At 40.5% G+C, this 25,797-nt stretch overlaps 1 protein-coding gene across 1 annotated transcript in view; it reads left to right on the plus strand.

Moving 5' to 3' along the window:
* Tasp1 (Taspase 1) overlaps positions 1-25,797 on the plus strand; it is a 272,831-nt gene that overhangs the window by 129,785 nt on the left and 117,249 nt on the right. The window lies entirely within an intron of this gene.

Consider the following 25,797-nt stretch of genomic DNA (forward strand, 5'->3'; position numbering starts at 1 on the left):
TTGCAGAAAGCTCTTTGGCATCCATTGGTCTGTAAACAAACCCAGCAAACAGTAAATTAATTTGTCTCGAAAACCAACCAAAATTACCACTGTGGACAGCTCTATTACACATTCTTTGATGAAGCTGCAGTCACAAAAGACCTGAATGCCACATTCTATTTGGAAGGCAGATACACAATACAGTCGTTTCCAATGTCCCAGTCCATGTCCTATTAAATACATGTTAAAGAAATCTGGATAGCACATTCTTTAGTACGTTCGTAATATTGATGATGATGATCATGATGCTTGTTGTTTAAAGGGGACTAACATCTAGGTCATCAGCCCCTAATGAGACGAAATGTAATGACAATTTAAAAGTCCAAAATCATCTACCGACCAGAATTCAAACCATGCTGACGAAGAATGAATGGATGGATGGATATGAATTTAAAACAATCAGTGGATCTGACCTGTAATGCCCCAGAAACTAACATTAAATAATAGTATTACTGACCAAGGGACTCCTTCTAAGGGACAATCCTGAATCGATGATGCTTGTAGTCTAGAGGAGTCCAAAATCCAGGTCATCGGCCCCTCATAATGGTACTTACCGCTAGTAAAGTAGAACCATGGTATTTGTTATGTTGCGGTACTAATCAAAAGCAGCGTAGACTTGCAGTATTCTGTGCCATAAAACTCCCCCGATTCACACATTGTCGCTACTAATGACAAACCTATTGTGTAGCTAACATAGTGGTACTACGCGCAATTAAAAGCGACCCATGGTGTTCCCCGCGTGGTGGTACTAATTACTGGTTCAAATTCAATCATCCCTTGGTCGCCTCTTATGACACAGGCAGGGGATACCATGGATATATTCTTCACCTGCGTCCCTCACCCATGGGGATGTGTGTTTCGTCCGTGAGAGCTATTTTATTTCGCTGAAGTCTGCCGGCAAGCTGGTTAGGACCCCCCTATCCGCCACCTAAGACGCGCCACGTGAGAGTATCACCTCTCCCCCTGCTATGCCAGCATAGTAGGTTCGTGGCATTTGTAATATTCCCACCATAAGAAATTTAAATTAGCATTCCTAGCGGCCTGAGTTAGGATTTCTAGAGAATGTAATTTCACAGCCGTAGCATGTTGGTCTACAGGTGCAGGGAGTGTCAATTTCAAGCCAGTCTTGGATGTGGGCGTGCGTTTGTTATAATCGCGCAACAGGAGCTCATGTGACGTGTTGGTGCTTAATTTATGTCCTATTGAATACAAAGAAACCCGGATAGCACATTTATGTCGCTCTTTAGTACGTTCATAATAGTCCCCCCATAGGAAATTTATATTAGCGTCTCTGGCCACGTTGCGGGCACGATGCACCAGTGATGGCTGGCCTGGGCGAGGATTTGGTAGAGAAAATTTCACAGCTGTAGCATGTCGGCCTACAGCTGCAGCGAGCGTCAGGCATGAATGAAGAGGTTTTATGGTGCAAATATTAGAAGACACGACATGCGACTCCTACTATGAACTGAAACGTGAAGAATGGGGACCTGCTGCCAACCAGCCTCACAGCTGAGAGAGAAGTACGAAGTATGTTTTTTAAGTAAGGTCTGTTAAGTTAACCTGTCTGCTGCAGAAATTCATCGACAGATTTGCGAAGTGTACGGTGATACTGTTATGACTGAAAGCAAAGTGCGTAAATGGGTACGACAATTCAAAGATGGCCATGACAACGTCCATGATGAGGACCACTCCGGTTGCCCTTCTTTGCTTACAGACGATTTGGTGGCTTCAGTTGAAGCGAAGATTTGTGAGAACAGGCACTTCACAATAACAGATCTCTCAAACAAATTTCCTGACGTGTTGAGATCAGTGCTTTACAACATTGTTTCTGAACACCTAAAGTTTAGGAGACTGTGCTCCCGTTGGGTCCCAAAACTCCCAACAGAGGACCACAAAAACCAAAAATTTGAGTGTGCGATGAAGTTCTTGGCTCATTATGATGAAGAAGGTGACGGCTTCTTGAGTCAGATCGTAACCGGGGACAAAACCTGGGTTTTGCGTATCACGCCCGAATCGAATCAACAGAGCATGGAATGGAGACGCACACACTCGCCTGTAAAGGTGAAGGCCAAACAGACTCTGTCCCACCGCAAAATCATGGCGTCGGTGTTTTGGGATAGGCATGGTGTTTTGTTGGTCTACTTCATGCAACAAGGAACCACTATCAATACAGAAGCATACTGCCAAACCCTGAGAAAACTACGCAGAGCGATTCAAAACAAAAGACGCGGCATGCTGACAAAGGGAATAGTCCTTCTCCATGACAATGCAAGACCTCACACTGCAGGTCAGACCCGCAATTTATTGGACAGTTTTGGCTGGGAAGTTATAGATCCCCCACCCTACAGTCCGGATTTTGCGCCGAGCGATTACCGTCTGTTCCTCCACCTCAAACATCACCTCAGTGGCAACCATTACAATGATGATGACGACGACGTGAAAACGGCAGTGAACTCTTGGTTATCGGAGGAGGCGGCAAGTTTCAATGAAGAGGGTATTTTAAAATTGGTTACGAGGTATGATAAGGGTTTGAACAAACTTGGCAACTATGTCGAAAAACAGAGTGAAGTATGTACTTTCTGAAAAATAAATTTACTTTTTTGAAATAACCTTTCGTTGTGTACTTATTTTCAAACGGACCTTAAGAAACACGCCTCGTAACAACATACTGTACTTATTTATTTATTTATTTATTTATTTATTTATTCACGAAGCACAAGATACAGCTACACTGAGCAAATTTCACTTGCACTGTCAACAGACTATTTAACAAACGTAAACTTTTATAATAAAATATAACAGACATAACAAAATATAACAAATCAGGTACACAGCCTAGTAATAACAACTGTCCAAATCGAAAACCATGAGAATGTCCATGTTCATAGCCAAGTCGTCGTGGGTCAAGATGGCGGTATAATTCCTTCACATCAACTTATCTTTAAGAGACTATTTACACTCCTCTCAAATACACTTTTATTTGAAGCTATATAAAGCTCTTATCTCCTATTAATATTGTTAAAGAGTGTGGGGAGGCGGATTAGGAAAGATCGTTGAAGTATTGAGTGCTGAGTGTGGAGAATGTGGAGAAAGGTCTTTGGTTCTGATGGAGCGGGAAGGAACACGGAGAGAGAAGAGTGAGACAAGATGTTCCGAGTGGTAATGGCCATTTAAGATGCCATGGAGGAAACTCAGGTCAGCTACCTATCGCCTGATGTGCAGCGGTGACATATTAATTGCCATTAATACCTGCTGCGTAGACAGAAATCTGAACTTGGGGTTTCTGTTCCTTACAATTGCAGCAAAGAAGGACGCTGCTCTGTCTAACTGCTTAGTATTGGAGGGGGAGGCTGTTGTCCAAATAGGAGAGCAGTGGGTTGAATGACCGTGAGGAAGAAGTGACGAAGAGCAATGGGGTCAGAAATTTCTGTGAAGCAATAGAGAATGCCTAGTAATTTCATAGCCTTGGTTGTATATGTTTCTATGTGGGTCTTAAATTGTAATTTTGTATCGAATATTACACCTAGGTCACGCTGTTGCGTAACTACGGTGATGGGCTTGTCGAGTAGGTAATATGATGTCGGTAGAGGAGATTTACGTAGTGTTATGGTCATGTGGCTGCATTTTTGTGGATTGGAGATAAGTTTCCACGTACGGCACCAGTTCGAGAGGGCATTAAGTGAGGACTGTAACAGAGTTGCATCTGCTGGATTCCTGATCTCCCTAAATATCTTGCAGTCGTCAACAAAGAGGAGGGTATTGGCTGTTTCGTTGAGTTCGGACGGCAGATCGTCCGTAAACAAAGAAAACAGCAAGGGGCCAAGAGTACTGCCTTGTGGAACACCGGAGGTGACTGGTAACCATGAGGATGAAGTGCTTGATATTACCACTCTCTGCCAACGGTTATGTAGGAAGCCAACAAGAAGGGTCAGAAGACTGCCATGTATATTAAATCGTTCGGAGAGTTTTGGAGCAACAGAGTATGGTCTACAGAATCGAAAGCTTTCGAAATGTCTACGTAGCAGACATCCAGCTGTGATTTAGCTGCAATGGCGTGTGGTGCAAAGCTATGCAGAGTGGCCAGGTTTGTTAGACAAGAGCCACCTGGTAGAAAACCATGCTGCTTGGTTGAGATATACGGCAAAGTGAATCCGAGGAGACGCTGGTGTATAATTTTTTCAAAGATAAAGGATAGCGTGGGGAGAATAGAAATTGGTCGGTAAGATGAAACATTAAATTTGTTCCCTGATTTGAGAAGTGGAACAATATTTGCCTGTTTCCAGGTAATAGGAAAATAGCCCGCAGCAAAACATCTGTTAAATAATTTAGAGAGAGGGACGCAAAGAGTGCTGGCAGTATTTTTTAGGAAACGAGGACCTACAGTGTTGGCACCGGTAGCTTTGTTGGTACGAAGAGTTTGAAGAAGGTTATGAACTTCACTTGGTGTGGTAGTTATGCTTGATAGGGTTCTGTTTGAAGCTGTACCAACGGGAGGGAGCGGTTGGTTTTGTAAGGTAGGGGAGAAGTTGGAGAAGAACAGTTCATTGCGATCGGCGCCGTCTGCTGTTGCATCGTTGTGGTTAACGCTGACAGGAATCTGCTCCGTCCTTCTCCGTGTGTTGATGAGACTCGCTTGGGATTGCTGCGGACGTTTTCAGTGACAGTGTCTACGTGTGTTTTGTAGTCTCTTCTGACCATAAACCTCGCATGGCGGCGGATTTTAACAAAGGTATTGTGAGTGTGTGGGTTAGGGAAGTCTTTCCACAGGCGCCAAGCTCTCTTCTTATTAAATAGTATCAGTCTGGTCTCTTGTGATATCCAGTGCACAGTGGGTCAAAATTGAAATCTAGGAGGACAAAATTAATTTTTTCATAATTAAAAATTCAAAATTAATTACTTCTACAGCATTCTCATGTAATTGCCTCGCGCTATTCTGGGATATAAATGCATCTTAGTGTAAATCTCTCACCACTCTTCGAGCTGGAATCTTATCTTATCTCCTGTGCTGTGCGTGCGTATCTCGCAGTCTGAATTGGAGAGTGAATGTAAGTGGCTGTGGTTTGGTTGTCTTTGAGGTTAGTGTGATGATTTAATTTTTTTTTTTTTTTTTTTTTTGCTAGTTGTTTTACGTCGCACCGACACAGATAGGTCTTACGGCGACGATGGGACAGGAAAGGGCTAGGAGTGGGAAGGAAGCGGCCGTGGCCTTAGTTAAGGTACAGCCCCAGCATTTGCCTGGTGTGAAAATGGGAAACCACGGAAAACCATCTTCAGGGCTGCCGATAGTGGGATTCGAACCTACTATCTCCCGGATGCAAGCTCACAGCCCCGTGTGATGATTTAAGATGGAACATGCAGCTGAAGGTATGATCTTTACATTTGTAACGGGTTTCAGTTATTAATGGGCGTAATTGTTACGTAATTTTAGCTATATTTGCATCATGTAATATTTAACTATTATTTTTAAAATTATATTTTCACTTAGAGTTTTAGTATGTCGCGTCATTCTGCGTCACTGTCTACTTAATGTTAAAATGTAGATAAAGTCTTGTAGTTTACGCCTGTTATAAGAATTTTTGCATCTTTTTGCAACTTACTTAGTTATTTTACGTTTTAGAAGATGCCGCGCAACCAGTTCTCACACTTTTACAACTGTTTGAAGCACTGAGTTCGAAGATTGTGTCAAAAGTGGAACTTTGTGATTTTGTCAAAAGTAAATTAGCGATAGACAATTGTTCTGAACAGAAAACTGAATGCCTACAAGGAGATTTAAAGGATTTTGTTGATAATTTTACCAGGCGGTGGAAGCAGGTTCATAGAAGTAAAGCAAAATTCATTTCAAGATATTCTGATTGGTTAAAAGAGAAGATAACATTTTCGAAAATTGTGTATGATTCTAAATTAACAGAAAATGTAAATCCTCCTACTCCATCCGCATCGAAAGTCGGAAGGCCTAGAAAGCTTTTTCATGAAAGAAGTGAAAAATCAAAGAGACGAAAAATTCAACCGCTACTCTCTGCACATTCAACACAAGAACTTATTCATGCCACACAAGTATCATTGCACATGTCTGGAAAACGATATGCTGCAAAAATGGTTAAAGAAACTCTTAAGTCTCCACATAAAGCTACTAAAATTAAAAAAATCTTATATATCACCAGCTGTAAAACCTGTACCATTTACCGGTGAAGAGGCTCTATCATTTCTTGTAGATAATAATTACAGCAAAAGCCAATATATGAATATGCGCCTTGAATGCAAAAATAGGAACTGTAATATTTTCCCACCTTACCACATCATCAGAGAAACAAAACAGAAATTCTATCCACCAAGAGAATCAATATCAATAACAGAACATCAGCCACAATAACATTGCAATCACTGGTCGACCATACAATTGAGCGCCTTGCAGTAGTTCAAGAAGATGTTTTGAAACAGTCTATTTCTAGCAATGCTACAGTTCATATTATATTAAAATGGGGGTGTGATGGTTCAAGCAGACATAGTCAGTATAAGCAGAAATTTACAGATGATGACGGCAGTGACACTGATATTTTTGTAGTTTCAGTTGTTCCATTACAAATGTATTATTTAAATGTATAAAGCAACAATGAAAAGAAAATTTTATGGCAGAACCCACGACCTTCTTCGACACGATTTTGCAGACCTCTTAAATTATTGTTTGAAAAGGAGACTGTCGAATTGACTAGGCGAGAGGTTCAATTAGTTGAAACTGAAATAACGTCCCTCCAACCAAGTAAAATAGAAATTGTTGATCAATACATATATATTAATCAAAATCTATTGCTGAACATGGTGGATGGAAAAGTCTGCAGTTCTATTACAGGTTCATCAGCACAGAGGTGTTATGTGTGTGGTGCTGGTCCCAGAGAAATGAATAACACACTCACAAAAACAGTTTGTCCTGAAGAGAGCTATAAATTTGGATTATCTAACGTCCATTGCTGGATCCGTTTTTTTGAAAGCCTGCTACATGTATCTTAAAAAATAGAATGGCAAGCAAGAGCGGATGAAGATAAGACAAAGATAGAAAACAGAAAGTAATACAAAATAAATTTCGATCAGAAATGGGTCTGCATGTTGACAAACCAAGATCTGGAGGCGTCGGAAATTCGAATGATGGCAACATTGCTCACCGTTTTTTTGAGGATCCGGTCTTGTCATCCAAAATTAGAGTATAAATGAAGAGCTAATCAGACATTTTTCTACAATTTTGTGTGCTCTTTCTTGTCATTTGGACATTCTAGGAAATCCTCACGAAAACATATTGCTGATATCTTCGGACCCAGTAATATCTCATAAAACCAAAATTCAACATAAAACGAGAAGAGCATTATCCAGTGAAGTATTACTACTCCTGAAAGAACCAGATGTACCGGCTCATCATGAACAGCATGAGGCAGTGAATGACGATGATGCTTCAGATGACACATGTGATGAGTCTCATCGAGTGATTAGTGATAGTGACCAAAGTGCTGTCTGTAATTATCCACAATTGCAGTCTTCCAAATTAAAGGTAAACTGAGTACAATCTATTGTAGTTTATTCTCTATCCAACTCCTAGTCATAAACAATTTCTTGCATGTGTAGACATAGATGTAGCTTAAAAAAGGTCTTAACTGATGTTTATTATGAAGTAAACAAATTATATACGTTGCTTTCACTCTAAATTCATGATTGAAACGTAAAAATAATTTTGTCCCCCTAGATTTCGATATTGACCCACTGTGCAGTGTTGATATTTGCTGGTAGTAGCCCACTGCGCAGGTACGAAATCTTTAATTGCAGCTTGCAGCCAGTCGTACAGCAGGTCAAGAGCTGATTCGATATCAGCTATTTCAAGCATGTTACAGGTGAACTATGTAATGTGAGTGGAATGTATTTTTTTTTGAAGACCTTGTTTGAAAAATACGATATGATGTTTTATTTTTATTGACCTAACCTGTACTGTATAATGTTGTAACATAGGCATTTGTAAATAGTAGAATTCTGTCTATAGTTCCTGGAAAGATCCAGAAAGTTACATAACTTTTGTACAGGGTGTGTTACTTTGTTGGTATGTGTTCTAGAAAGTGTATTCTGTCTATTCTGGAAAAATACGACTTTCGCGATCATGCGTATTCTAGAATGTTAGTCAGAGTTCTCGATCGAAAGTAAGGTTGTGATTGGTGAGTCTAGGTGGTGATAGGGAACACGTGCACGCTGATTGGTTGCCTCCAAGGCCAGTAATTCCTATATATAGTGAGCGAGGCAGTGTTCTGTCGGTTTATCTGTCTGCGAGCAGCCTGTCTGGATGACGTCCCTCCGGTTTTCGGGATGGCACTCTCCTCGGGTAAGCACTCTTGAATTCTGTTCCTGCTAAAAATTCCGTAATGTTCCGATTTGCTTTTCATACACGAGTCTACCCTACCTCGCCTAGATTCACCAAATTAGTTACTTTTGACGCCTTAGTTTGTCAGCTAGACTTACCTGTTCGTTTCCGAGGCATTCCCGTTTTGTTTCACTAAAATATGTATATTGTAGTTTAATAGTATTTCCCTTGGGGTTTGCCTCTGATAGTTCTGTATCACTTTAGGTACGCTAGATTTTGGATAACCTGTAAATTGCATTGTACTACTGCATTGGTAACTAGATGTACAGTTGATTTGCAATTAGAATTTACACTGCTACGAATAACCTATGTATATCACTGAACTTATAGCTCATAACTTGGAATGTATATGTAGAATTATCTTGTAAATAATATTTTAAAAACTAAGGATCACGGTGATTCATTTCGGAATCCGCTATCTAAGCCACATCCATGCCTTTGGTAGGTTCCCAGCCCTTCCATCTTCCCGTTTTGTCGTTCACTAGTTGGCCCTACTGATAGTTACGTACTTGTTTTGTTGGAGATCCGCGTAAAGGCTAGTTACTGTTTTTCCAAGTGTGTAGTGTTTTCTTATATTGTGTATTGTACTCTTACCTTCCCCTTTTAACTGTGTTTGTGCCTTGTTTGGTGTTACCACTGTAGTAGAGGTATCAAAGCAGACTCCAGGGAAGGCATTCCAGGGCACGACACATTGCAGGCCAATCGGCACGATGCCAGATGTAGGTAGATTCACAATTAAGTATTTATTTATTTTCCACCTAGTCGACACAATGATTGCTGAAGGCTGAAGATGTTGATAATATACGAAACATGTACCACTTTTAACCATTAAAAATTGCCTTAAGCAATAATTTTATCGACAAGGTGGAAAATAATGAAATACTTACTTGTGAATCTATTGAAGTGCGATACGGACCATGAAGCTGATTTTATGTAAGATGTAGGTAGGGCGGTAGGATGTCCTGCTGTGAGGCTTTGAGGAGGGGCGGGGAAGGAGGAATGTAGCAATGAGAGACTGGTGGTCGCATAGGAAAAGGTTTCTGCCTGGGGTTATTGTTTTAAGTTCTAATGAGGAGAGTATGAAGTCCAGGGTGTTGGGTCCATGCGTTGGGTACATATTAAACTGTTTCAGTCCGAGGCCATTAATAAAACTGTCTATAAAATATGTGTCACAGTTAGCTGACAGTCCGGTAGTTGGAGAAGACCACTTTATAGACAGGTTAAAGTCGCCCATTAAAATTACTTCACCATGAGGGAGAACTGCAATGACTGAGTCCAGGCACTGTTCAAGGTCACAGAATGGGCTGTTTGGTGGTCTGTAGTAACATCCCACAAGTACAGGGCATCGAGGAAAGAGTAGCTCCACCCACACTAACTCACAGTTCCGTTCGAGATCTGTACTTCGCTTACGTGGTAACGCATTGTTCACTGTTAGCATTACTCCACCACCTAGAGTAGCTGCCTCTGTGGATCCGTGGTAGAGTGTCGGCCTCCGGATCCCAAGATAGTGGGTTCAAACCCGGCAGAGGTAGTCGGATTTTTGAAGGCCGGAAAAAAGTCCATTCGACACTCCATGTCGTACGATGTCGGCATGTAAAAGATCTCTGGTGATACATTTGGTATTTACCCGACAAAATTAATTAAATCTCAGCCATCAGACGCCCAAGAGAGATCCGGTTTACTCTAGGTCCGCTAGATGGCAGACAGAGTAAACCGGAACGTCGAAATTGACGAGCAGACAGCCAGATGGCGTCAATTCGAAATGTCTGCAAACGGTAGCTGAGGCCATACGATTATTATTATTATTATTATTATTACCACCTAGAGTAGCGCGATCACGACGGAATATGCTGTAATTAGCACTGAGTGGTAGTTCACTGTCACTAGCCCAAGAGAGCCATGTTTCAGTAAGTCCGATCACGTCAACTTCTCTTAAGTCTGGCAGGGATAGTTCACAATCAGGCCGCTTATTGTTTAGGCATTGCACATTCTGACAATATATGTTTATGTCTGTTTTAATTTCACAAGTGGTGGGAGCAGGGTTTGAGTGGACATCTCCAGCCAGTAGTAGGAGGCAAAGCAAGCCCCTAATCGCTGAGCGACCAGGCCTAGGCTTGTTCGACTCGGAGCTAGTAGGGAGGCGCCTATAAGTCTGGAAAATGGCGTATCGAGTGAGAGAGATCGCCGGAATGTAGTAGTTTCTCTCTGCTAGTAGCCCTGCAAAAGGAGAACTCACTTTTTCACTTGCACACGCTGGGTTATGGAGAAGAAGAAAGCTAGACATTTTATTAATGATGAAGAATTAAAGTTTATTGAGAAAGCGGATGCTAATCCACACATGAAACGTGTGCAAGTAGCCCAGATGTTGGACTTTCCTATGATAACTTTAAACATGTATAGTTCGTGTTTTGCTATGTCGGTGTTCTTAAAATGTATTATTTCATTAATTATAATTGTAGGCACCTGTTTCTTTGTTTTCATCGTAATTATTTTTATGTTCAAACGTAACCTTAAATTAAATAGTGTAATTGTTTTTCACTTTTAGCACTCTTTGAGAGTTAGACTTACCCAAAGGAAACATTTTGGTGAATAATCGTAGTGGATTATTGTCTTGGGAGTGCTCTGGGCAGCCCAAGCAGTCTCTGGCAGGACACGTGCTTGGTACCTGTCCGAAGTTCACTGTGTGTCTTCTACGGGGTGGAATCATTGCCATTCATCCAAAAAGAGACACTGAGCGGCTACTCAAGTTGTTTTTTTCTTTGCTAGCGGCTTTACGTCGCACCGACACAGACAGGTCTTATGGTGACGATGGTATAGGAAAGGCCTAGGAGTGGGAAGGAAGCAGCCGTGGCCTTAATTAAGGTACAGCCCCAGCATTTACCACAGCCAACTCGACCGGTCGTTTAAAGTTGTCACACAAAAGAGAGATATTAAATTATGAACTATGTCTCCCATATTTAAGCGAGTATTAGAACATCCGAGTTAAAGGATTGTTATTTGGCAACACCTGGAACATATGAAAGGGTTAGGTATCCCCAGGAATACAACACGACCTTTGTATTGTGTAATTTGTCAATCTAGCCTACTGTGTGTTATGTCTACTAGTGATTTGTAAACTTCAGGATCCTTATGATTTGCACATAGTACATGAGCTGATATTCTTATCTGCATGTTCGTTCCCATAAAGGTGTCGATAACATGACGACAATTGTACAGATTGCATCTTGCACTCCGTGGGAGGTGGTCATAGGCGAAGTCCAGTTGTGGCTGAGAAGGAAACCAGTTGAATGGTACCACAGCAGTACAACTCGGTGGAGGAAAGTCATACACTGGGTGGTATTTCTCAAAGAGAGACGTCCAACTGCATTCGCAGACGACAACGTGGAGCCGCAAGATACGATAAATGTTCAAACACGATGAGAAGGTACCAAAACATTAACGAACTATTGTTTGTCCGACCCTTGTCCCATTTTTCCACGGGATCGGGTGCGAGGTAAGATGAATCTCTTGTGCTGGGCCTTTCCTGACATCAGCCTCATGAGAGGAGTTAATGAAATGAAATGAAATGAATGATGTGACGTATGATAGTAGGAAGGGAGAGGGTGAAACCCGGTGCCGGCACATAGCCTACTCCTGTCAAATAGCACCGACGGGTCTGCCCAAAGCTTTACGTCGCCATCCGACGGACAAATTACCATCAACAGAGTTGTGCCTTCGCTCCATATGAGCACTGCGGAGAAGTTTGAAATTTAATTCAGGCTTTTGGAACGCAATCTCATGATTTGAAATCGTATACCACCACCTCCCGTACCCTGCTATTCTCCGGACCACCTTTTGAGCAGACTAAAACGGAAGTGAGTGTATAGACCAGAGGATGGCGCGGGCGACAGGGGTAGCGCCTGCGGTGTTGTTACACGGTAGGTGAGGGGGCAAGGGGGGTGCGCTACTTAGAGCGAGTTTTGGCAATGGTCCAGTCAATGTGGAGCTGCCGTACTTAATCACTCGGTGGATGTCCTCAACATGTGGGTACAGTTCCCTAGTCTGTTTAAAACAGCATGAGAGAATTTTATCAGTGTGCTTCGCTTTTACAAAAACAGTGTATGTGCATATTGTGTGCTAATTCATAATTACTGTTATGTCTTGTACGTTTGTAGGTTTCTTCTTACTCGTTATTGGATATTATTGTGCAATGGATCCGAACAAAAATTCACCAGACTGTTATCAGTTGAAGAAGAAACGCAAGATTTTTACGTCCGGCGAGAGAAATATGATTCTGTCTGTTTATAAGGCGAATAGTATTGACGGCGGGATTAGTTTACCTCATGTGCTGAACCCGGCTCTGATTTCGACTTGGGTGTGCAGCCACTCGATAGCGACACAGAGTAATTACTGCGGCACAAGGTGTTATTGGTGTTACAAGGTAAGCTAACGCTGAAATCTCCTGGATGATAATAATATGTAATAATATTTTTTTACAAAAATATATTTGCATTAATTAATTAATTTACTGAAATTGTGCTGGACAAAGCGGAGGTGGGACAAGTTTTCGCCTGGATCGCCAACTTCATCTGTCAGTTTCAAGTTAATTCCAGTACGAGTACATAATCCTCACTTCTCTTGCTTATTCATAAATCGCCCGTGAGTAGCAGCTCATTTCAATCAGGAATCAGGCCATATATTTAGACAATAATAGTGAATAATAAATAATAAAATATTATATATATACATATTGATAATAATAGTAATAATTTAATGAATGTAATGCTTACTGTTTATATCAAAAGAATTCGTTCGCAATGCTTTAAGTGTGAAATTGTAGTTAGTACATTAAAACTGTAAAAGCCTCCGTGGCTCAGGTGGCAGCGCGTCGGCCTCTCAAAACTGGGTTCCGTGGTTCGAATCCCGGTCACTCCATGTGAGATTTGTGCTGGACAAAGTGGAGGCGGGACAGGTTTTTCTCCGGGTACTCCGGTTTTCCCCGTCATCTTTCATTCCAGCATCACTCTCCAGTATCATTTAATTTCATCTGTCAGTCATTAATCATTGCCCCGGAGGAGTGAGACAGGTTTCGGCAGCCGGCTCAATTCCTATCCTCGCCGCAAGATGGGGCTTCATTCATTCCATCCCTGACCCGGTCATTGACTGAAAAACAGATTGTAGGTTTTCACATTTAAAATGTAATTCAGTAAATTAATTGTTTAAAGATGTAAGCCGTTAAAAAACTGTATGGGATTATAACACGTATACGTTAATGTTTTAATTATTTTAAATTCATTCGAGGTTCAATCCATGAGCTGTGCTGTATTATATTGGTGGAGTACCACTTTGAATCGCGCGCTGGCTTGTTTGGTAACCACGGCGAGTGTGACGAGGCAATGACATCACTTCCGCTTTAGTCTGCTCAAAAGGTGGTCCGGAGAATAGCCAATATTCTGATAGTGAAAATGTTTTGACCAGTGGGACTGAAACCGGCTAACCACGGTGTCAGATGCTTTAGATTTAACGCCTTACCGATCATGGCCACCAGGTGGGCTGAAACATTTACGAACTATTTAAAAAAAAGAACAGAAAGACAAAAGGCGATAATACAGGGCCGCTGTAAACAAGCAAACAACTAACAACAATACAGATGTGTGGCTGAAATAACCATAAGGGACAGATGTTGTCGATCCCAGCTTGTTAAAGAAGGACCTTGTGCCGTTTACGGGTACATGTGCGACTTTTTAAAAACTGTCAATATTTAGTTAGATACATTGACAATATATTCCCAAAGTTTCGTGATGGTACTCAGGCTACAAGTACGTCAAAAATATATAATTTTTTTTCGACGTTCATAAGGCCACGTCACCTTCATGGCAGTCATCATGACATAAACTAAACTATTTTGTCCATTTGGATAGGCGAAAGATGAGATAAGTCTTGCTGCATGATCAAGAAGGCTGTGACAACTTCTGCTGTAAACAAAGGTGCAAATTGTTATTGTTGCTGGGTCATTATAAACGAATTTCTGAAGTGAATTGAGTGAGTTTTATTACTTTTGTGGGTTTGTTCATTTTTATAATGCCTAGATTTAGTCCACAAGTTTTTAGGAAAGTGAAGAAAGACCGTATTGTACGAATTTGAAAGAAAAATGCGAATGCCATGTGCCAGGAACCAACTCTTAACTCTGAAAATTCACCTGGGAACAATGGTAGTGCTCAAAGAAGAAACTTGGAACTTGTATATCCTCAGTGTGGGATCCAACACAACACATGTCACATAGGGCTGGAGGGCAATGCTAACGTGCTGGCCTTTGGCCACAGGGATCCCGGCAGGGTCGAGAATTTTAACCGTCATTGGTTAATTTTTCTGGCTTCACCATCATTTGATCATCACGACGAGCAGGTTGCCTATGGGAGTCAAATCAAGAGACCTGCACCTGGCGAGCCAAACATGTCCTCGGATACTCCCGGCACTAAAAGCCGTACGCCATTTCATTTCACTGTACAGTTTCATGTTTGCGTGCTTGCTCGTTTTTGACGTACAGATGGTTACTGTTAAGTTGTTCTTCGTCTTCAAGTGCCATATCTAGTCGTCCAGACGCTGGCAATCAGTCTGGAGAAAGTTTCATTGTAAGCATCTGGTATCCAAGAACATAAAGGAACCGAAATGTAGCTTCCTCACCCCTTTGTTGAGTGAAGGTTGATCTTTGGATCTGTAGCAGCAATAAAGTGGTGGTGTAATAACTAATCCCATCTCTGTATTGTCCCTGGAAAGGGAAATTATCATAAGCAACATTTTTATCATCATTGAGGTTACGATGTTTATACGTCAATCGGAATCCACTGCAGGTGCTGGCAACGTATTGTAAGCGTCAAATGAAGCTAGAGGGTAAAAAAAAATTGTAAGCAATTACCGTAACCACCATTAGTAATATATATAGTAGAAGACCAGTAAGCACCAGTTGTTACATCTTAAGCGCCTAATTTAGAATCTTGTAATTTGTGTACAGATTATCGTAAGCAACAAGTTTTAATTCTGGAGAGAACGTGAGATGCGTCAGTTTCATTGTTCGTAACTGTTGTTGTTCATTGCTGTAGTATATGTTTTATAACAGCCTCAAATCAATTTGGCACTTGAAACATAGTGCAAAGCCTGCTGGCAGACAGAGATGGGAAGGGAAGAGAAGGGGCTGCTTCTTGTACAGTTCATTGTCGGTATATATTCCTACTGTTCATGCATGAAGTGAATTATGCTGCGGAAAATTCTACACTGAAGTTTGCGACAAAAGGAGAAACGCGAGAGATTGTTCAGTGTTCATAGTTTTATGAATAAGGAAGCTGAGGACAGAAAGGATAAAACATAAGAAGAGTATAAAAGGTACTTGTTGAGAGTACACAAACAACAGGAGAGAGCAAGTTGGCCATGCAGCTGTGAGCTTGCATTTGGGAGGTAGTGGGTTTGAATCCAACGGTTTTCTGTAGTTTCCCATTTTCACAGTAGGCAAATGCTGGGGCTGGGCCTTCCCAACCGTAGCCCTTACCGACCCATCCATCTTAACGTGTTAGTGTGATGTTGAACAAGTAGAATAGAGGCAGCACGAGGAAAGAGAAGAAGCGTGCAACGCATTTCGACGTACAATCCATGAAAACAAGTCCATTACGACATGTGCCAGGGGAGAGGAGGTTCTATCAGTTTGAGAAAGAGGCTTCAACTGGAAGAAAATTAGAAATAATAGAAGGGTTTGAATCGAGGTCACCTGTGTGGCGAAAGACTTGCTACACACGCCACGACAGGACAGTAGTTCAATAAATTTGCGAGCGAGTTGCGCAAACTGAGCGTGATATCCAACAAGGAGATTAGTTGGCGAGTATCTGAACCTTACTTACAACTCCAAACACAAACAGGTGAGGAGGACTGATCAACTTGTTCCTTCCTAAATACTGATTCCATGAGAGAGAAAATCTAGAATAGAACAGACCAGGAGACAATTTTTTAGCATGAAACAGCTATTTACAAAATCAGATCTAAATGTGCAATTAAGAATGCGAATGATTCGGTGCTATGTGTTCTCCATTTTTCTCTTTGGATGTGAAAGCTGGACCCTTGACCAAAATCTACAAAAAAGAATCGATGCTTTTGAAATGTCTATATCGCCGCCTACTCCGAATACCTTGGGAGCTGAACATTTCAAATGACAAAGTCCTTCATCGCATGAAGAAACAAAAAGAACTATTACTTACTGTAAAAAAAAACAAAAAGAAAAACCCAATATCTAGGGCACATTATGAGAGGCGAGAAATACCAGCTATTACAACTCATCATTGCAGGTAAAATACAGGGGAAAAGGTCTGTTGGCAGGAGGAGGAATTCATGGCTGAAGGACATCCGAAGATGGCACAACTGCACTTCAGAAGATGCTTTCCATGCTGCAACATCACGTCCGGAGCTGGTTATGTGGATCGCCAACCTCCGCTAGAAGAAGGCGCCTCAAGAAGAAGAAATATTGTTCTATAATCTCTTCAATTTCCACTTTGATTCTCTTATTGTAATGTAGTAAGACGTACAGCAGGCAATGGTATGATGATAAACGGGGTTAAAAGTCAGGTTGTGAGTTTCACAAATAGGAAAAGTCCTCAATTACTGCGTTGATGGGGTGGAAGTTCCTTTGGGGATCATTGGAAGTATGTAGGTGTTAATATAAGGAAAGATCTTGATGATGATGATGATGATGATGATGCTTGTTGTTTAAAGGGGTCTCCACCCCAGGAAAGATCTTCATTGTGGTAATCACATAAATGGGATTGTAAATAAAGGGTGCAGATCTCTCCACATGGTTATGAGGGTGTTTAGGCATTGTAGTAAGGATGTAAAGGAGAGGGCATATAAGTCTCTGGTAAGACCCCAACTAGACTATGGTTCCAGTGTATGGGGCCCTCACCAGGATTACTTGATTCAAGAACTGGGAAAAAAAATCCAAAGAAAAACAGCTCAATTTGTTCTGGGTGATTTCCAACAAAAGAGTAGAGTTACAGAAATGTTACAAAGTTTTGACTGGGAAGACTTGTCAGATCAAAAATTAGATGGATGGCTTTTCCGGCGTTTGCTCTATTAACCAGCGTTTCGTCTTAGGTCTGACACTAGACTCTTCAGAGTGGGATGTGTCAGACCCTACCCACTGACGCTGGGGTGTATGCAGGTGAACTTATCAGAAGCTTATTTATGAAGCACAGTCTGATAACTGCATACGAGAGATAAAACTCCACAATGGAATTAATGCCCGCCTAGCAATTCCAAATGGAAATTCTAAGTTCCCATGGAGGGAATTAGATTCTTTTCCACCAATAGAGCATATCAAAAATCAGATCAAAAATTAGATGGATGGCTTTACCGGCGTTTGCTCTATTAACCAGCGTTTCGTCTTAGGTCTGACACTAGACTCTTCAGAGTGGGATGTGTCAGACCCTACCCACTGACGCTGGGGTGTATGCAGGTGAACTTATCAGAAGCTTATTTATGAAGCACAGTCTGATAACTGCATACGGGAGATAAAACGCCACAATGGAATTAATGCCCGAAAGTTCACCTGCATACACCCCCGCGTCAGTGGGTAGGGTCTGACACATCCCACTCTGAAGAGTCTAGTGTCAGACCTAAGACGAAACGCTGGTTAATAGAGCAAACGCCGGAAAAGCAATCCATCTAATTTTTGATCTGATTTTTGATATGCTCTATTGGTGGAAAAGAATCTAATTCCCTCCATGGGAACTTAGAATTTCCATTTGGAATTGCTAGGCGGGCATTAATTCCATTGTGGAGTTTTATCTCCCGTATGCAGTTATCAGACTGTGCTTCATAAATAAGCTTCTGATAAGTTCACCTGCATACACCCCAGCGTCAGTGGGTAGGGTCTGACACATCCCACTCTGAAGAGTCTAGTGTCAGACCTAAGACGAAACGCTGGTTAATAGAGCAAACGCCGGAAAAGCCATCCATCTAATTTTTGATCTGATTTTTGATATGCTCTATTGGTGGAAAAGAATCTAATTCCCTCCATGGGAACTTAGAATTTCCATTTGGAATTGCTAGGCGGGCATTAATTCCATTGTGGAGTTTTATCTCCCGTATGCAGTTATCAGACTGTGCTTCATAAATAAGCTTCTGATAAGTTCACCTGCATACACCCCAGCGTCAGTGGGTAGGGTCTGACACATCCCACTCTGAAGAGTCTAGTGTCAGACCTAAGACGAAACGCTGGTTAATAGAGCAAACGCCGGAAAAGCCATCCATCTAATTTTTGATCTGATTTTTGATATGCTCTATTGGTGGAAAAGAATCTAATTCCCTCCATGGGAACTTAGAATTTCCATTTGGAATTGCTAGGCGGGCATTAATTCCATTGTGGAGTTTTATCTCCCGTATGCAGTTATCAGACTGTGCTTCATAAATAAGCTTCTGATAAGTTCACCCGCATACACCCCAGCGTCAGTGGGTAGGGTCTGACACATCCCACTCTGAAGAGTCTAGTGTCAGACCTAAGACGAAACGCTGGTTAATAGAGCAAACGCCGGAAAAGCCATCCATCTAATTTTTGATCTGATTTTTGATATGCTCTATTGGTGGAAAAGAATCTAATTCCCTCCATGGGAACTTAGAATTTCCATTTGGGAAGACTTGCCCGACTAAGTGGTATGTCTATCAAAGAAACTATTTAAAATAGATATGTTGGATCCACCTTGTCAATACACTTTAAATGATTCAAAATTACTTTATTAATGCATTCCCTTCATCAGTCAGGTCTCCCAAATCTTGATGTAACTTCAGGAAGATCAGATATATATAAGCTGAACAGGAATGGCGATAGGACTGAACCTTGAGGCAAACCATTTTTAAGCTTCCTCTCCTTGCTCACATTGTTCCCGATGATAACCTGAAGCCTCCTATCACTCAACATATTGTTCTTGCTATCTTTATGCATGGTATGACCCGGAGAAGTTTATAGATCATACCTTCCCTCCATATGGTATCAGATGCAACAGTGAGATCAACAAAAGCAACATATGTTTTCAATTTTCTTTGGAACCCCATTTCTATGAATGTTGTAAGTGCCAAAACTTGATCACAACAGCTGCGACCTGGTCTGAAGACTGCCTGATCCATGGGAATGTGCATAAAAATGGTGCTGCTTATTCTGTTAAATATGAGTCTTTCAAAGAGTTTGTAGCAGCAGCAGCTAAGGAGGGCTATGGGACGATAATTTTCTGGCTTGTTGTTGGGTTTGCCAGGTTTTAAAATCGCAATTATCTTAGATTTTTGGACTCCAAAGGCGTGTGTCCAGTTAGTAAGATGTCTGTGAAAAATGTTGCCAGCCATTTTTTCGCATTTTGTCCCAGACTGATCAAGAACTCAGGATGAATTCCATCGAAGCCAGGAGCTTTAAATGGTTTTACATCTTTCAGTGCTGTATCAATCTCAGATACTGTGAAGGGATTCGCATATTCTATGCAAAATTACTTTATTAATGCATTCCCTTCATCAGTCAGGTCTCCCAAATCTTGATGTAACTTCAGGAAGATCAGATATATATAAGCTGAACAGGAATGGCGATAGAACTGAACCTTGAGGCAAACCATTTTTAAGCTGACAACGGGGTGCTGTTGACTTCAAGACTTGAAGTTGTTGTCTAATATATTTGGTGTGTTTCTTGTCACCTGGAACTCGTGACGTTTCAATTATGTGAGAGGCAATTTGATCTGATGTAACTTCAGTCTGTTCTCTGCATACTGGTGGGCTTCCTCCTAATTTTCCGAGAAGACTCCAAGCTTCTCTGCTATAGCGAGTAAAATCTGTCCTCTCAACTGTTTCTATCCACTTATGCCTTCGAGATGAGTCCAGACTGGACAGAAGCTCGGTTGCTATGTTAGGATCTCCACATAGTGCTTCACTTTCTTCATTCCATCCAGGGATATATTCTTTGCGGTAACCTCTTGGAATGAACTTCTTAGCTGTTTCTATAACTGCACCAGCAAAACACCTATAGTTGTTATATTTAGGAGGAATCCATCGGATGCACTTATTAAGTTCTGCTGTGAAATTGGTCCAGTCAGCTTTACGAAAATTCCAACGAGAATGTGGTGTTGATCTAATTACAGGGATTGTGATACCAATTTCAATTAGGATGGGCTTATGTTGGCTAAGTGGAAATTCACCAATCACTTTTCTCGTGATGTTTTCAGGAAAACCACTTTCATTAGAGCTTACAAAACAGAGGTCTGAATTTGTATCTTTGATCCATGCAGCTGATCTAAATGTGTCCTTATCTTTAGCATCAAAAATTAAATGTAGGTCATTTTCCTCTGCCCATTTCACGAGCATTCTACCATTTTCATCATTTTTGGAGTACTTCCAGAGTCCATGGTGACTGTTAAAATCCCCAACATAAATTGCAGGATGCTTTGCAGTATGTAAGACATGTTCAGGCCAAAGAATGTTAGGTGGTTTATAGACATTTGTTATAGTAATGCCATGCAACTGTGTGACAACTGTATGTATATTTCCATCCGTATTTTCAGAAATAAGCGAGGCTTCATTTATGTTGTTACGGATGTAGGTGGCTATTCCATACACATCGTGATACGTCACTCCAAGAGCAGTATAACCAACTTGATTGTATGGACCATACGATAAATAAATAAATAAATAAATAAATAAATAAATTAATTAATTAATTAATTAATTCCCCTCTTTAATAAAAAGAGACACCACTAAATACTGCAAACAGGTAATTTGGAGTGATGAATCACGTTATAAATTGTGGCAGTCTGATGGGATGGTGCCTGGAAAATAACAGTGAAGTTGTGGTGTGGGGATGCTAGCTCTCTTGTAGGACAGCAGATGGGTATCATCACATTTTGAATGGTTTCGTATTGCCTACCATGGAAAATAACTTCACTGTTTATATCAACACAAGAACACTCTGGAAGCCAATTCTACTGGTCCGCCCAGAGTTCTGACCTAAACCCAAAAAAGAACACCTATTCGACGAGTTAGAATGGTGACTTCTTTCCAGCATCCGCCGTCCACCATTAGCACGTCCTCCAGTTACAGATCTTCAGGAAAAATGGAAAGTCTCGCAAGTAATTTAAACACACATTTGCTTTATTGAAATTACAAAACTCTTTCCATACACAAAACACATTATAAAAAGTACAAATATGATATATTCAATGGTCACTATTTACACACACATACTACACAAGAGTTTGTGCCATTGAGCTTTTGGCAGTGTTGAAGCCCACAAAAGTTTGTTAATGATATTACAAATCTTCGTATGGTACTCTGCCCGAAGGCTCCGCCATCAGCTGTCAGATGGCCTAGGCATCACTGAAGAGGTATAATAGGGATATGAGGTAGTTTTCCATTGCTTTCCTCAGCAACCCGAAAGTTGCTATTACATATTAGTTTACGGAGCCCACTGAATTACACGCACCAACCAATCGTATGGGCAATATTTCCACAGCACTTGTAACAGAGACTGGCTCAGACCTTAGTCACATTCATGTTGTCAAAGCCAAGGATAAGACTCGTACACTACGACATATACAAACCGATACACTGAAGGGGTCGGCTGAAAAGTACCTGTCTGCAATTATTCTCTACTACTTGTCATGGTAGACAGCATTCTCTTCACTAGTGGTAGTACAGTATTTGACGGAGTCTGTAAGAAATACAGTGTTCCTGCCTATCATGGTGAGGATACTGACAAAGATGGCATCAGTCTATAGACTCCTCATGCTACCCTATTCTGTGCTAACCTTTTCATTTCTACCTAACTACTACATCCTACATCTGTTCTAATCTGGCTGTCATATTCATACCGCCTACAGTTCCCTCAAAAACCAAGTAGACAAATCCTGGGTATCTTGTTCTCCAAAATAACCTCAAAATTCTGATGGTTAGCGATTTTATTTTTTATTACATATGTGGAAGTTCCAAAGAAAGTGGTCCTAGTAGTTTGAAGAAGGAGAGAAATAAAGAACTTTGCAGCTCCCTGCTAAAATGTGCTGCAAAGTTAATAATAATAATAATAATAATAATAATAATAATAATAATAAGCCCATATCATGTCTACAATAAAATGAAGTATCTGAAAGCTCTTGGACTTGAACATCCAGCAGATATTTGAAAGATCAAAGAATTAAACAGTTCTGCAATAGACTGGCTAAAGAAAGACCTCTTTTAACTCTTTTGCCTCAGTCACTCAACTTGAGTTGACTCATGACGACATGTTGTTTGCTACGGAAGTCGAATAAAGTCGACCTGAAACTTTCCCATCAATGTGTGCGTCACTTTTTCTCCAAGCAGCATGGAAGTTATTAGGAACGTTCTGCCATCTGTTAGCATATTTAGCAGCTGCGAAAGGTCATGGTCAGGTGCCTGCTTTGACAGGTAGTAACCACAACACAAGGCCGCATGCAGATTCGCCAGACGGAATGATCCATACAGGGTCGAAACTAGTACCTCGTAATATATTGTAATGTTCTTATAGACATCACAATTATTGTAAATGTATTAAGTAGGTGGATTAAACCTTTGTACTTTATTTTATGTTTAATACACGGAGTCAAGAAACCTACCCAGCAACTCAACCCGCAATTTCAGGAAGTTCCATCTGAATTAACCCTCCAAGTGCTATCGTCTTGCTACAAGACGATTCGTAAAGCCGTTATAACAACTCGTAAAATTGGTATAACAAGCAACACTTTCCTTTTTCTGTCCCACCAAGTACTACAAACAACCCCATAGTCACGCCTTCATAAACAGATCCCCCTCCAACACAAACCTACAGCCATAACACTCGTAGTAAGAAGTCGACAGTCATCAATAACTTTTAGCTTAAACGTAACAAGTTACCCTCACCATCGTCAAATGGTAAGTGTACACGATTTCCACTTAAACATTGTATTACGATTTTTTTCACACAATTAACACCACGCTTCTGGTTTCCTTTTACAGATTCAACTGTCACATTGCCTTTTGACTAGAATGTCAATAAACCCATATTCTTAACAACGTTTTAGCATCGCATCAAATTGAGATGGTCTATAGAGGTCCAATTTAAACATTGTTCATCAACCTTCAACTATAACTTCGTATTTTTTCATTTAAGTGAACTACAACTTCACCATATGCCACTTTCGACTTTCATCTCATGTAACAAATATTTACAGGTCACTTGACCATCCTTCGACATTAATTTATTCAACATTATTTTTTGATTGTCATTTTCGTCATTGTCTAATTGTAATCACTGGTCGGTCAACATAATTTTACAGCAATCTTACCACTTGTTTATAACAGACTGTTGCTTTGTTCATTTTAATTATAATAGTAGCCTACTAATGTCAATATTGCAAATACTTTCACCAATTGTAAACTCCTCACTCATTGCAATATCTTTAAAACCAACATTGTACAAGTCTTTTACCATATGTTAATTTTAGTTCATCTCTCCAAGGCTTTTTAAAAATTAGTTTTATTTTATTTATATGAAAATCAGGTGCCTGATTTTATTTCAAGATTAAGACAATGGCTTATGATGCCTATATACAAGGCGAAATATGTACCATTTGTCAATGTAAATCAAGAAAGACAAGACTTATTGTATTGATTAGGTGGTCAAATTAATAAATTAACTTATTGTTATTATTCCAATCAAATATCATCAATACGGATCAAAAATGATATTTATTACATGTAATTAGTTAAATGTAATTTAAAGCTTTCCAGACAGAAATAAACAAATATTTCCAAATATTGAATGCGACTTGAGAGAATGTTCCTTTAAAAACGAAAACGAAATATGTCATTTTTTCTTTAACAGTCTAATTCCTTGTTTAATAATGCGTATGTTATCGTGTAATATTTACATTTAACTTGTGTGTTTGACATGTTGAAAAGCTTGTAAGAACATGGAAAAATAAAATTATTGTTGTTGCCTTTACCTATGATAACATTTCAGAATAAAAAATTCTGTATCAGTATTATTTCTGTGCTAACCCACAAGTTTGGTACCATAATATTTATAAAAACCGTACTACAATGCGAAAATTACCAAAAATTAAAGTTAATTTGTTGCCACGCTTAACAGGTAGATATATTTCATGAATATGTTGTTATCTCCTTAACAAAAGCCATATGAATTACACAAATGAGGTGATGTGGTTACACCATCTTTTGTCGACCCCTTCAATTATGCTTCAAATAATAGAAAACATCTTTTAGAACTGCAATGTTCAAACTCTGTACTTGTCTATGTGTACCACTTTTCCTCTGATTACTCCTCAACAAATATGTGGTGTTCTTCTGGTTAGTCTCTGTGCTTGTAGTTTCGCATGCTTCCAAAAAGCATCTTCACAACTGTTGAAGAAGATTTTTTTGTCTTATGGTCAAGTTCATCTGACAGCAACTCGATGGATTGTAGATCAAATGTCTGGTGTGCCGAGTGTTACGGGTCAAACAAACGCTCTTCCAACAAGCTGGGTTCCAGATGGAACCAAGCCATCCACCTAACGCTACCACGAAGTGACGCATTCGTGAAGAAGAATAAGAACATTTCAGAGGCGGGTTTGAAATTCTTGGCACCACCAGACTGTCATTGTCAATAAGTACACTAACATGCACAGTTCTACAAGTTGCTTTATGTCGCAGTGACAATGATAGGACTTATGGCAACGACGGGACAGGAAAAAGCCTAACAGTGGGAAGGAAGTGTGCCTGGTGTGAAACTGGGAAACCACAGAAAACTGACAGTGGGCTTGGAAATCACTATCTCCACAAAGGAAGCTCACAATTTGCAGTTCATTATGTTAAGACTGCAGCAACTTCTCAGTGGACCTCACGAGCCTGAGCCTGGAAAAGGACAGCAATGACTTTGAAAGGTGAGCCCCTAGTTCATCAGTGTGTCGTAAAAGTATTAACCAAGCCCATAGTTTCTAGAGGTTTGCTCAATTCAACTAATGTTATTTTGCTAAGCGGTGTTTCTACGGGTCTGGACATCGTGTGATGGTGTTTTCATGCCACTTTACTGCCCGTGCGAGTGGAAATGGAAGTACGCCAAAGATATTGTGCCATGATGTTGAGGATTGTTTTGCTAATATAGATGATGATGTGGATGACTTGAAATATGAGGAATAAGATGCTGGTACATTTGAAGGTATGTACTTGAAAAATACTATTAAAAAAAAATAGCGTTTACAAAACAGTACAATTTCCTCCACCATTTCACAGTGAGGTGCCACCGTCTGAGTGTGGACAGAACCACTGACCACAGCCTGCACACAACACGAGAGAAAGGACGTTAATACCAAGTGGGTTATAAAACTAAT

Source organism: Anabrus simplex, chromosome 13, assembly GCF_040414725.1.
Source record: "Anabrus simplex isolate iqAnaSimp1 chromosome 13, ASM4041472v1, whole genome shotgun sequence".
Lineage (NCBI taxonomy): Eukaryota > Metazoa > Arthropoda > Insecta > Orthoptera > Tettigoniidae > Anabrus > Anabrus simplex.